A 14,535-nucleotide genomic window follows, 5' to 3' on the forward strand; every position below is an offset into this window, starting at 1 on the left:
AAAGTGCGACCAAAAAATATGGATGCCCATTTAAAATCAGGTAGACTCCAACGAAAGATGGGTCTGGCTGGAAGGTTGATGTAAAATATGGAATCCATAACCATGGTTTTACCTGATAGAGTATAAGGTCATTCCTTTATTGGCAGGTTAACCATGAATGAGAAGCAACATGTCGTTGATTTGACAAAGAGACATGTTTCACCTATACACATATTATTTTCCTTGCAAGACCGATATCCAAAGAATGTCACTCGGACCACGCAAATATACAAGCATAAGAGTATGATGGAAAAAGAGATAAGAGGTCGTAGAAGTGATACAACATTTGTTTAAGCTTATTGAGGATGCAAACTATGTGTATTGGAGTAGTAAAAGAGATGACTCGGAAGTTGTGAGAGAGATATTTTGGGCTCATCCCGATTCAGTTAAGTTGTTGAATATTTTCCTATTGTATTAGTTATGGAAATCACCTACAAGACAAAAAAATATAGACAACCTTTGTTTGAAATTGTTGGCATGACATCAACCAAGTTGACTTTTGCTGTCACATTTGCATACATGGAGTCTGGGCAAACAAAGAATTTTTGTTGGGTGTTGGAGAAGCTTAAACAATTGTTTGTGACGAGAGATTTGTGTCCAAAAGTGATATTGACAGATAGAGTTCTTGCTTTAATGAAAGCAATTGAAATTGTGTTTCCTAGGTTGATTAATTTGTTATGTAGATTTCACATTAACAAAAATATTGGTGCAAAATGCAAGCAATATGTGGTGAATGACATGCAAAAGAAAGTCGACACATTATGGATAGAAGTTGTTTGGTCTAGTGATGAGGTTGAGTATGATCAACTGTTGCATCAACTTGAGCAGGCATGTGTTGATTTTAGTGGATTTATTAACTATGTGAAAGACACATGGTTGACTCCACATAGACAAAGATTTGTTGGAGCATGGATTAATCGAGTGCTATATTTGGGTAACGCGACGAACAATCGATATGTGTTATATTTTTTATTATGTATTTTTTTAATATGTGTTATTTTTAATATTTTCAATATGTATTATTTTTAGGGTTGAATCTGCTCATTGGAAGTTAAAGCAAATGTTGGGGAACAATATAGGTGACATGGTCAAATGTTGGAAAACTATGAATAACAACTTGAGATTATAACTAGGCAACATTAGAGCTTCTTTTCAAAAAAAATTATGAAGTTGAGTATGCGAACATAAGTCCATTTTACGGTAATCTGCGTGGTTCAGTGTCTCGTGTTGCTTTGAGACGTATTGCTGAAGAGTTGTTGAGAGTTGATTATGTTGGAACTAACAAGAAAATATGTGGTTGTACTCTTAGAACATCTTATGAGTTACCTTGTGCTTATGAGTTAGGAAGATACACATTTGGTGGTATATCGATACAAATAGATGTTGTTCATGTTCATTGGAGGAAACTAAGTATGGAAGTTGAGTTAAAGGTAGATGTAGATGATGGATCAGTGGTGGATATGAGTTGTACAATAGATGAATTATGGAAACGGTTTAGGTCATTAGATGTTGTTGTGAAAGGGCATTAAAAAGTAGGGTTTGTGAACTCTCCTACCCCACAACGACTTCATCGTGTCCACCACCTGATAAATTAAAAACCAAAGGAGGAGTGAAGAAGAAAGGAAAAAAATTAGTAGCATATGATGTTTATAGGGACCCTTCGTATCATGAGTATGTTGATCAAGCATCTCAATCTTCATATAGGCAATCTCAACCATCACAGACTTCAAAGAAGTTGAAATTATCAAAGAAGCAGCCACAACCAAAGAAACATTTCACTCTTCAATTTCCTAATTATATTAGGTCATAAATCGAAGATGTAGTTAATGTTGTATCAAATGATAATTATGGATTTAGAGTCATTGCATCATTGCATGGATATGGTGAGGATGGTTGGTCAACGGTTCGTCGAGACTTGGAGTTGGAAATAATAGATAAGGAAAGATCAAGTTTGCATGACATGTTATTTTGTAATCGGTTAGCAGAAGTGAGAGAATCTTTGATGATAGAATTCTTTGGTCCACAACCACCACAAAAATGGTTGACTATACCAGATATGGGTTACTTGATAGCGAATCTCTATAATGTTGTACTTGTCTGTTTAGGAAATCCGTGCATGACTTTCTTTCCTATGACAAGTTCACATTCACCAAATGTCTCCATTTATTGCATTGGTTTTGTAAACAAAAATCATTGGGTTCAGATACGTACTTTATTTTATATGACTTACATGTTTTAATTATCTAATTAGTTTACTTTATTAAATGTATGACTTAAATACCTGTAGGAGAGTAGATTATCCACCGAGTTGCTTGCAACTAAACATAGAAGCATCTCCGAGGTATCTGTAAAGGGTAACCAATACAACTCTTCCCTAACTGTATCCTGAACATCTCTCTAAGTCTATAAACAGTGAGAGGTACCGTGCCTTGACAAGTGTAAAGGTCTTGTCGGCAAAAATTATAGAATCCACCAACATTAGCAAATACGCTATAGTCGCATATGCCCAACTAGAAACAACTCTATGCGCTATGAATAAATCGTATAACCACTCCAACTTATAGTAAGAACCCTTGCACCTACGAGTATGTACTTATGCCTCACTCTGTGACACTCATAAGAAATCAACAACAAGTTCAACAACAACCTCTTCAGTGACATCTTAAGGGCTCCAAAACACTCCACTGATGGGCAAGTGAAGCAGACAAGAGACGTCATCTAGGGTAAGGCTCATCTCACTAAACAACATGTGAAATGAAGATGTCTCTAGATGTCATCACTCCACAAATGCGGATACCAGGTTTGTGTCTATCTTCGTCAAACTGGTTTTCTGAAGTGAAAATAATGCATACCTAGAAACCCAACTCTCCATCTATTATGGAAGAGCTTGTGGAACCATCAATGTCAGCTTAAGCCCGTGTCCAACAACCTTCAACTCTTTCTTCGGACCTCTCTCCTGAAAACAATTAAAACATATATTATAAAACATGATATAAAATATTCAAATATTATTCAATATCAAATATACGCCATTTACTTACCTCACTGGACCATAAATGTCAAGCAACATTGCTTGTACTTTACCAAAAGAGACGTATCGCACGACCCTCCTGAAAAGCCAACCGACTTTGCTACGGATGTTGATGCGCCCCGTCCTAAACCACGATATGGAATCCTACCGTCGTTGCCTCGTGTTCGAGCCACTATTAAAAAAATGAATCGAAACACTTCTTTTAAGAGTTCTGGTGTGAAAAATAAACCACAAATCCGAAACACTTTTAAAGACTTCCGATGAAAATAATGAAAAACTAGAGGTCTTTTAAGAAGTGTTCTGGTTCAAAGTTTGAAAACCGGATGTCTTTTACAAAGTTTGAAACACTTCTTTTAAGAGTTCTGGTGTGAAAAATAAACCACAAATCCGAAACACTTTTAAAGACTTCCGATGAAAATAATGAAAAACTAGAGGTCTTTTAAGAAGTGTTCTGGTTCAAAGTTTGAAAACCGGATGTCTTTTACGAAGAGTTCCGATAAACTAGAGAGAATCAGAACACTTATTAAATGTGTTATGGTGTGTTAAATGTGAACCGAAACACTTATTCAATGAATTCCGATTTGCAACGATGAATGTGTTGTCCTGGAAGTCTTGAAGCGAGAATGAAGTAAAAAATGAAAATTTCAAAAATATAGTTTATTTATATGAGATCATTTTGATTCAAAAAATTATAATGTAAAGAAAGGTAGGGGATAATTGTTAGGATATGAGATAAATTTTTTAAATTAATCTGTGGATTTCATGGTTAAATTCAATTTCTCAACCTCGTCATTCACACTTATCTCCCAAGCCATAGCCTCACTCATGCATTCTTCGAAAATTACTTTTTTTTCTTTTATGTTTTTGTCTTTTTTAAATTTAAATTCTTGTAACATAAATAAAAGTAGTAGTTTTTTATTTCATTATTTCACATTGTTTTAAACTTTAATTATTTATTTTTTATAGAATGCAATTTATATTTTTAATACAATGTTAATTATAAATGTAAAAATCCCTTCCTATAAAAACTTTCTTTAATTTGTAATACAAATTGTTCTATAACTAAAAGATAAAGAAATTTGAAAGGAACGAGACAAAATAGAGACATTCATCTCGAAACAAAGAGATCAATATTTTTGTAGTATGAAATATACTAACATTCGAAGTAAACAAAGATATCAATATTCTTGTATGAAATATCCTGACATTTATGTTCCTCAGATTTATTAGTAAACGATGTAACCATATATCTCAACAATTTGGTAGATATGATTTTGCATATTTTTTATAAAAATATATATTAGAATCATTTACTGAAAAATATATATTAAAGTCATTTATTGGTGGGAGGAGAAAAGTATTACTATGAGAAGTGCATTTCTAATTTAATGTATTATTAGAATATAAGTATATATTGCTCAAGTAGTGAAATGCATTTGCTTGGTACAATGTCAAATGCATTATTAATTTAATGAGTTATTAGAAATATAAACATATGTTGATAAAATATAAATAGTGTATCAATGAATAACCTATTTTTTCAAAATATTTTAATAAATTAATTTTATAATATCTAAATATTTGAGTATAATAGTTTATAAGAATTTTTTTTACAATAAAATAAACATATTATTTTTCTTTTTTTATAGCTTCAATTAACATTTGTTTACCAGAATTGACTAATACATCTCTATAAAAAAAACTTGCAACATACATTGGAATACTATTTTACTAATTAATTTTTGTAATAATTAAATAAGTTGTGTGGGTTTTATGTCATATTTATGAGCATATATATTTTGTTTGATTTATTTATGAATATATATGTAACTTGAATTTTTTTATCACACTATAATATCCCTGTTTTTATAAGCAATTTTGAATTCAAATGTAGAGGTACTCTAATCCAAATATAAAAAGAATAATACTAATAATATTTGGACCAAGTCAACCCACTAATCATTTAAAAAGTTATTTGATTAATAAGGAATACATAAATGAAAATGTAATAATATGGGTTAGAATTTATAATTGAATGAGAATGTAATATGTATTTCTAATATATAATACCATTTTTGTATGAAATGTGTGACCCAAAGAGTCATATTTAATAGATGAGAATTAGCTAAAAATATTTATTATTTATAAAATAAATTAGAGTTGTAGTGTAAGGCTCAATGAATCATATTTAATTCATGAAAATAAAAAAGAATCCACTTTGGAAGATATATCTAACATTTATAATTTACCATTTAATTTAAACTTATTAACATATTAATTGTATTTTTAATCCTTTTTTAACTAATATTTGTAACACTTAAATTTTTAAATAAATAAAAACTTCAAATTTAAATTAAGTTAAAAATTAAATTATCAATCATGAGTATATTTTGTTGTTGCTACTGATATTGATTTAGTATACAACACGCAATTAATTTAAAATTTAGAGAAGCGGAAAATAGGGTGACATGAGTGTTTGTTTCTTTTTAATTGTTATTTATTTTTAATTAATAATAATTAATTTTTAAAGAACTTTTTTCTTCTATTTTATCCTTAATTTTTCATAAATTTATTTAATTTTTTTAATAACTAAAAATAATTTTGACAAAAAAGCAATCAATTCTATTTTAAACTTTGAAATAACATTTAAAAGAATATATATATTTTAAAAATAATACTTAAAAAAAACCCAGAAAATATCATATTAAAAAAATGTGTAAAATACCAACGAGAACTAATAAGGAGTATCTAAATTTTATCTCTCTTTTAAATAATACTTAGGCGGGTTTAACTTAAAACAGGAGAGATAATAGGAGAGATAATGTTGAACATTAAATTTCAATTTCTATTGAACACCTTTGTAAAAAAAAGTCTCATTATGCAAGCATCTCTCAATTGGAGATTCAAAGTGTTTATTAAAAAAATGATATTTTTATACTACATTCTACATCTAAATTGTATTTCACTATTCACCGATGCAATCATACATCTTATTGAAAAAAATAGGTAAAAATTGTTATATTTTATTCGTCAGCCTTAGGCTGATTTATATAACGAGAATATAATTATTACAATTGATTTTCTCCTTAATGGAGAATAAAGAAAAATAAAGATAGTATTAAAGACAATAATAAAATCGAAAATAATATATTTTCCAACACCCCCTCAAGTTGGTGCATAGATATCTATTCAAAAGTAAGTTTTGTCAAACTTTTGGTCAGGATATCCGCAATTTGTTGACTTGAAGTCACGAAGGGTAAACATATGATTCTCGCATCTAACTTCTCCTTTATGAGGTGTCGATCAATCTCGATATGCTTGGTTCTATCATGTTGAATTGGATTATGAGTTATGCTAATAGCAGCTTTACTCTCTGAGTACAATTTCAATGGAAGCTCAATTTTCATCTTAAGTTCTTCTAGGACTCTAAGGATCCATAATCCTTCACAAATACCTTGAGACATAACTCTAAACCCGGCCTCTGCACTACTCCTTGCTACAACTCCTTGTTTCTTGCTTCTCCATGTTACAAGATTATCCCAAACATAGGTACAATATCCAGAGGTTGATCTTCTATCTGTGACTGAACCTGCCCAATCGACATCGATGAGGATAGACACATTTCTTTCACTAGTCTTCTTAAAAAAATAATCCTTTTCCAGGATTTCCCTTCAAAATCTCAGTATCCTATAGACCGCCTCAAGATGTTCCTCGAAAGGAGAATGCATAAACTAACTCAGTACACTAACTGAGAAAGCAATATCAGGTCGGGTGTGTGACAAATAAATCAATTTCCCAACCAATCTCTGATATCTCCCAGTATCAACAAAAACATTACCTTCTCCCCAAAGTTTAGCATTAGGATCCATAGGGGTATCTGTAGGACGACATCCACTCATTCATGTTTCTTTCAACAAGTCTATAATGTATTTCTGTTGTGAAACCACAATACCATTTTTTGACCGAGCAACCTCCATAGCTAGAAAATATCTCATGAATCCCAGGTCCTTGATTTCAAAGTCTACTGCCAATTTCTCTTTTACTCTTGTCATTTCCATTGTATCGTCTCCAGTAAGGACAATATCATCAACATAAACAATCAGGACAACAACTTTTCCATCCTGGGAGAATTTTGTGAACAAGGTGTGATCAGCCTGTCCTTGGATGTACCATTGTTTCTTCATGGACTGAGTGAATTTTTCAAACCAAGCTTTAAGGGACTACTTTAATCCATACAAAGACTTATTTAGTTTGCACACGTTTGATCCAAATTTGTTTTCAAATCCAGGAGGAATATCCATATACACTTCTTCTTCTAGATCGCCATTAAAAATGCATTCTTAACATCTAACTGATGCCAAAGCCAATCCATGTTAGCAGCAAGAGACAAAAGAATTCTGACAGTGTTCAATTTTGCAACAAGAGCAAATGTCTCTGAGTAATCTATACCATAGGTCTGAGTAAAGCCTTTAGCCACCAAGCGAGCCTTGTACCTTTCAATTGATCCATCTGAATTATACTTCATAGTAAACACCCATTTGCATCCAACTATCTTCTTGCCATCTTGTAGTGACGTAACACTCCAAGTTTTGTTCTTTTCAAGAGCTTTCATCTCCTCAAGTACAACTTCCCTCCACTTTGGAATTTCTAGAGCAACCTGTACACTTTTTGGAGTTTCTACACTAGACAATTTTGAAGTGAAGGCAAAAATAGATGAAGACAAATTTGAATATGATATAAAATTTGACACGGGATGTTTAGTGCAAGATCTGACAGGTTTTCTAATGGCAACAAGATCATCTATATCAAGATATAAAATACGACTCTTAGAAATAGAGATAGACTTACCTTTTCTTATGTTAGGAAATTGATCATTCCCCGGTTCAGATTCCTGGCAGAGTTGAGATGTGGACTGGTCCTTTCCTTTATGGTGTTTTTTTCACAAAAACCTTTCCTTTCCAAGTCTTGTTTCCAAATTCAAATTTGTTTTGTTGAAATGACTCATTATTTTGTGGCATTTCAATTAGATCATCATTATCATCGTTTTCTACAAGAGAAAATGTAGGCTCGGATTCACAAGGTTCCTTACTCATAACAGGAGTATGATCAGATAAAGAATCATGGCCATTTTCTGTTGGTGCAGGTGTAAAAATCTTAGACTTTTGTGATACTGACAAAGATAAGTTATTTAAAAAACTCATGTCCTCAATTTTAAACGAGTCTTCATTTATCTCCCCCCCCTCCCCTTTGAAGATGAGTGTCATAAAAGAAAGGTTTATTTTCAAAGAATGTAACATCCATAGTGACAAACATTTTCTTATTTTTTGTTTCAAAAAATTTATATCCTTTTTGGGTTGGGGAGTATCCAACAAAGACACATTTTATAGCACGTGGCTCAAGTTTTCCAACATTTTTATGTTCATGAACAAAGGTTGTGCAACCAAAGATTTTTAAAGTCAAATCAGTTAAAACACGAGTACTAACTGTTGGTTCTAAGTGTTGGAAACAATTTTGGTAAAACAAAGAGTGTTCACAAGATGATGTGCGTGATGTCTTAACATAAGATATCCTATGTACCTGCTGGAGTTTAAATGGAAAACATAATTATGCATGATTGTTTCAGGATGTCATACACGATGTCATGACATCTGATATTATGTACCTGCTGGAAATTATAAAAGGAATTATGGAATTATGCAGGATTGTTCCAGGATGTCAGACCCGATGTCATGACATCCTGTACACAGAACATTCAGTGTGAATGTCTGGTATTTTGTGATTGCGCATTTAATGGCAATCTATGTATGATTGAAGATCTGATTTGCAGGCGCATTCAATCATTGATTACAACCTGATTTACTTATTTTCCAAAGAGATCTAACCAGCTGTTATGAAAAGATTTAATTGGAAAATAGTTTTTGGGTTTTCAAGATGTCCAAGCCCAGCTGAAAGCTTCTATAAAAAGGAACTTGGAAAACCTGTTTTGACACACAACCAGTACTGAGCGAAATACTGAGAGAGAGCTAGGGTTTGTGTCTTGTTTAGTCGTGAGACTTGTAAGCCATTCAAGTCATCCATAGATGATTGAATTGGTCTGATTTATGGTTGTAATTTGTCACTCAAAGCTTGTAAGCAAGAGTGTGTGTCTACTTGATCAAAGTTGTTAAGCAAGATCAAGTGTGTGTCTACTTGATCAAAGTTGTTAAGCAAGATCAAGTGTGTGTCTACTTGATCAAAGTTGTTAAGCAAGATCAAGTGTGTGTCTACTTGATTGAAACTGTGAAGTAAAATCAAGTGTGTGTTATTGAAAAGTGTTTTCTTTTCTCAAGGAATTGTTGTTTAAAATCACAGGTGTGATTGTAGGGAAGTGAGTGGGTTCTCATATCTAAGGGTGCTTAGGTAGAAATTGCACGGGTAGAGATTAGGTGAGAAAGACTGTAACTTGTTGAAGTGTACGGAGAGTCTTTGAACTGATTCTATTTTAGTGAATTTCCTTCCTGGCTTGGTAGCCCCCAAATGTAGGTGAGTTGGACCGAATTGGGTTAACAATTGCTTGTGTCTCTTGCATTACTATTCTCTATCTTTATCCTGTTTGCATTACTCAGATATTAGTGCGTGACATTACCTTCGACATCTCATATCTGATACCAGAATTTCACTAGCAAAACATTCTTTGAAGATATTAATAGGAGTTTGAAAATTGAGAATTTGGAGGGTATTTTGTTAATTAAATATGCAGTTGTTAAAACAGTTTCTCCCCACAAATAATTTGGTACTTTATTTGAAAAAAGGAGAGCTCTATCAACCTCTAGTAAATGTCTATTTTTCCTTTCATCCACTCCATTTTGTTGAGGAGTATTAGGACATGAACTTTGATGTACAATCCCATTTTTTAGAAAAAAATCACCCAGGATAGTGTTAAAATATTCTTTGCCATTATCACTTCTAAAGACTTGGATATTTGTTTGAAATAGGTTATGCACCATTGAAAAAAATTCTTTACAGCCTGACAAACATCTGATTTCCCCTTTAACAAGTACACCCAACATACTCTTGTATGGTCATATATAAATGTGATAAACCATTTTTTGAGAGAGTGTGTACTTGTACAATTAGGGCCCCAAACATCACTGTGAATAATGGAAAAAGGTTTTGATGGTTTATAAGGCTGTATTGAAAACTGGGAACGATGATGCTTTGCAGACTCACATGCTTCACATTTAAACGAAGAAATTTTTTTATTGTGAAATAATTTAGGAAACAAGTGTTTTAAGTAACGACAACTAGGATGACCTAATCTTAAATGACATACCATAATGTTGTCATCTTTATTATTCAAAACAGAAAAAGACTCAAAGCAGGAACTTATTGTTTTTGAAGGTAGTTGTGATGCAGATCCAATGTCAAGGTAGTAGAGTCCTCCACTCTCCTTAGTACTGCCAATCATCTTCCCCGAGTTCAAATCATGAAAGACACAGTGAGATCAGAAAAAAATAGTTTGACAATTTATATCTTGGGCTAATTTACTGACGATCATTAAATCACAAGATATATTTGGAACACGAAGGACATTTTTAAGAGTTAACATTGGAGATAACTCAACCGACCATTTACCTGCAATGACTGAAAAAGAGTCATCTGCAATTTTTATTTCTTGATTACCTGCACATAGACTATATGAAGAGAACAAAGTAGATTCGCATGTCATGTGATCAGAGGCACCTGAATCTACTATCCAAATATGACTGAGACTGACACTAAGAAATGCAGAATTACCTTTTGTTGCTATAGAGCAAGAAGGGGCTGGAGACTCGAGGAGTTTGTATAGTATGTCTAGTTTCTCCGTAGTGAGTGGAAACTGAGATGGAGGAGGTTGTTTCCCTTGATCAGAATTACTAGCCTGAAATGCACAACCACTTTTCTTCTTCCATTTAGGAGGTTTCACGTGTATGCCATTCGCGTTTGTAGTGATCACACCAAGGAACTTTGTCTAATCTTCTTCCCTCGTCAAGGTTCCTAGTGTTGGTGTAAGATCTAGAGGCTAATACTTTTGGTACTTGTATCGAATTATTTATTAATAATAAAAGGCTTTTTCTTTATTATGTTTATTTAATAAAGTCCCTAGAATAGCTAGTCCGTTTAATGTATCAAGTGTGACTTAATCATGAGATCCCATTAAACATAAGGACACTATTCTTAAAGTATTTGTAGTCGAGCTTTGTTGTGAAGTGGGATAACATTAGAGCATTAAGACTATTATGTATATAGACTGATGATCACATCTCATGGATCATGGATAAGGAGTTATCAAGTCTTAAACATAAGTATGAATATTGAGAGTAATATTTATACTGGATTGACCCGCTATGAGAATACTATATAGAATGTTATGCTAAGTGTCATAAGTTATTCTCATGGTGATAATGGTGTATACCACCCTTTGACCTGAAACCACTATGTACCCTAGATGTAGAGTCGAGTGCCTTATTGTTGATCAAGCATTGCTCGTAACTAGGTGACCATAAAGACAGTTGATGGGTACTCCACGAAGCATGCTAAGGGAAATGAGTGACCTAGATGGAATTTTCCCATCCGGTGTAACAGGATAAATGTCTATGGGCCCAATATTAAACTGGACAAGGATGACACGGTCTATGCCTTGTGTTCAATATATACATAAGGGCAAAAAGGTAATTATACACATAAGTATTATCACAAAAGGATTTGTCAGATCACATGACATTTTCGTGTCTTGGGTAGTAGTTATGTGTTGCTAGATACCACTCACTATTTATAATGTTAAATGCGTGATTTAATATAATTGCTAATGTCGCGAAAACCTACAGGGTCACACACAAAAGGACGGATTGATGAGAGATAGAGTAACTAAGGCACACCGTAAGGTATGGTCAACTTAAGTGAATTGTAGAACATCGTAAGGTACGGTGTACTTAAGTAGAATAAGAAATATGGTAAGGTACCACACACTTAAGTGATTTTGGCATATCATAAGATATGGGCCACATACACTTAAGTGGGCCTTTTAGCTTGCATCCCACACAAGTGGCTCTATAAATAGAACCATTGTGCAGAAGCATTTGTGCAGTTGTAATTTCGTTTCTTTCTCTCTCTCTCTCTCTCTCTCTCACTCTCACTCTCACTCAAAGCCTTCATTTGTAGCAGCTAGTACTGAGATTGAAGGAATTCGTTCGTGTGGACTGAGTAGAGGCGTTGTCACCATTCAACGTTCGTGATCACTCCATAGATCTGCATCAAAGGTTTCAATCGTCACAAGAGGTAACGATTCTATCACTGATCATGCACATTCGTAACGATCACTAAAGAAGAAAATTTTAAATTCCGCTGCATTTTGGATCGCTCTTCTCCTTCACCTAGTTCGTAAGCTGTTTCCGCGACCGACGCCCGACTCAGGTTTCGTTTGTTCGCCATGGTTGGATCCAGTGTAGGCATGTGATGGGGAAGGCCACATGGTGTTGTTATTCGCCATAAAAGGCTAAACGGGTATGTGAATCGGGTCGGGTAAGAAAGAGGGTCGAACAAAAATATGTTGAGGAAAATTTTATGGTAATCCCTAACCCAACAAAAATAGGTTGAAGAAAGTTTTACGGTAACCCCTAACCCAATGCTCTTAACTCAATAACAATAGGTTGAGGAAAGCTTTACGGTAACCCCTAATCCAGTACTCTGATACCATATTGGAAAAAAAGGGTTGATTTATATAGTGAGGATACAGTTATTATAATTCATTTTCTCCTTAATGGAGAATAAAGAAAAATAAAGGTAGTATTAAAGACAATAATAAAACCGGAAATAATATATTTTCCAACACATTTACACTGTATTTTATTGTTTATCAATGCAGTAAATAATGAAATATTATAATATTGTTTTTTTATAAAAAAATATAAAAAATTACTTCTATTTTTATTTTGTTAAATTTTAGATTAAATAATACTTATATAAAATTGTGTGATTAAGCAACTCCATAACTTCATTAATCAACATTTTATATTTTATTAACCAACTTTATTTACTTCTAAAAAATATTTTTAATATTTAAGCGTTTATTAACCAACTTAATCGCTTCATTAACCAACTTTATTTTATTATTTAAAGACATTATTCACAGACACTGTTCACGGGACACTGCTCACACACTGTTCATGACATTGTTCACGACAATGTTTATAAATATATTTTTTTATTTTAAAAAAATATTGTTTTCCATATAAATACGATGATCTATATGTATAATGTAAATATTAATGTATGATTATGGTGTATGAATATCATTGTTGTTGTTGAAAAGGATCAATTTACCAAGAAAAATAACTATAACAAACTTCTAAATAGTGTGGCACCACACTTGTGGTATGGTCTTTAACCTCATATACAAATAACATCAAAACCACTTCAACCACAACATCATATCATTTCATATGCTGTAACCTCATATACAAATAACATCAAAAGCAACTAGAGAAGCGAGTCTGGCTGAAGGCGATCCACCAATGCTTTCTTCGGATTCTGAAGAGGAGGCTAACATGACATCACCACAACCCCTCATTGCGGGGCATTATTGAAAACAAACTGATGAAGGATATGTTTTTAGAGGGTTTGTACGGACAGACTCTGCTAACTTTGATATTAAGAATTTTGTGCTTTCAGATCTAAAAGACAATCCATTCAACGAGAACGCTATCAGAGATCCATGGGCTCATCTTGCACGCTTCTATGAAACCGCTTCGATGTGCAAACCTGATGGTGTCTCGGACGACCAGATAAAATTAAAATTGTTTGGTTTCTCACTCATTGGAAGGGCAAAAGATTGGTTATTATGCCTTCAAAATGGAATCATTCGAACATGGGAGGAGCTAGAGGACAAGTTCTTGGCAAGATTTTTTACCACTAGTCAGTTTACTGAGAGGATAACTGAGATTGTCAACTTTGAGCAACAAGACACTGAGTCACTGTATGACTCTTGGGAGAGATTCAAGTTACTGCTATGCAGATACTCCAATCATAATATGAACAATATGGAGCATATGCAAAATTTTATAAAAGGTCACAAGAGTCAAACACGTATGTTGCTTGATGCTTCTGCGGGAGGCACGATTAAACAAATGGTCGAACCACAGGTAAAGGACCTCACTGAAATATGTGCATGAATGAGTACCGTTCTAAAAGTGTAAGGTTAGTTAATCTTGAAACTAGTGGCACACCCAAAGGCATGTTAACTGTTGATACTCATACTACTTTATTAGCTCAAATTGAATTGTTGAATAAGCAACTAGCTAAAGGCTGCTTAAATAAAGCTAAAGTGAGCCAAGTACAAGCACTTAAGTGTGACTTTTGTGGAGGTGGACATGAAAACATAAGGTGTTCGTTGGAAGGGGTAAGTAACGAGGCCCAATTTGCAAATTTTTATAAAAACAACCCATATT

The sequence above is a fragment of the Lathyrus oleraceus genome, chromosome 5, assembly GCF_024323335.1.
Source record: "Lathyrus oleraceus cultivar Zhongwan6 chromosome 5, CAAS_Psat_ZW6_1.0, whole genome shotgun sequence".
Lineage (NCBI taxonomy): Eukaryota > Viridiplantae > Streptophyta > Magnoliopsida > Fabales > Fabaceae > Lathyrus > Lathyrus oleraceus.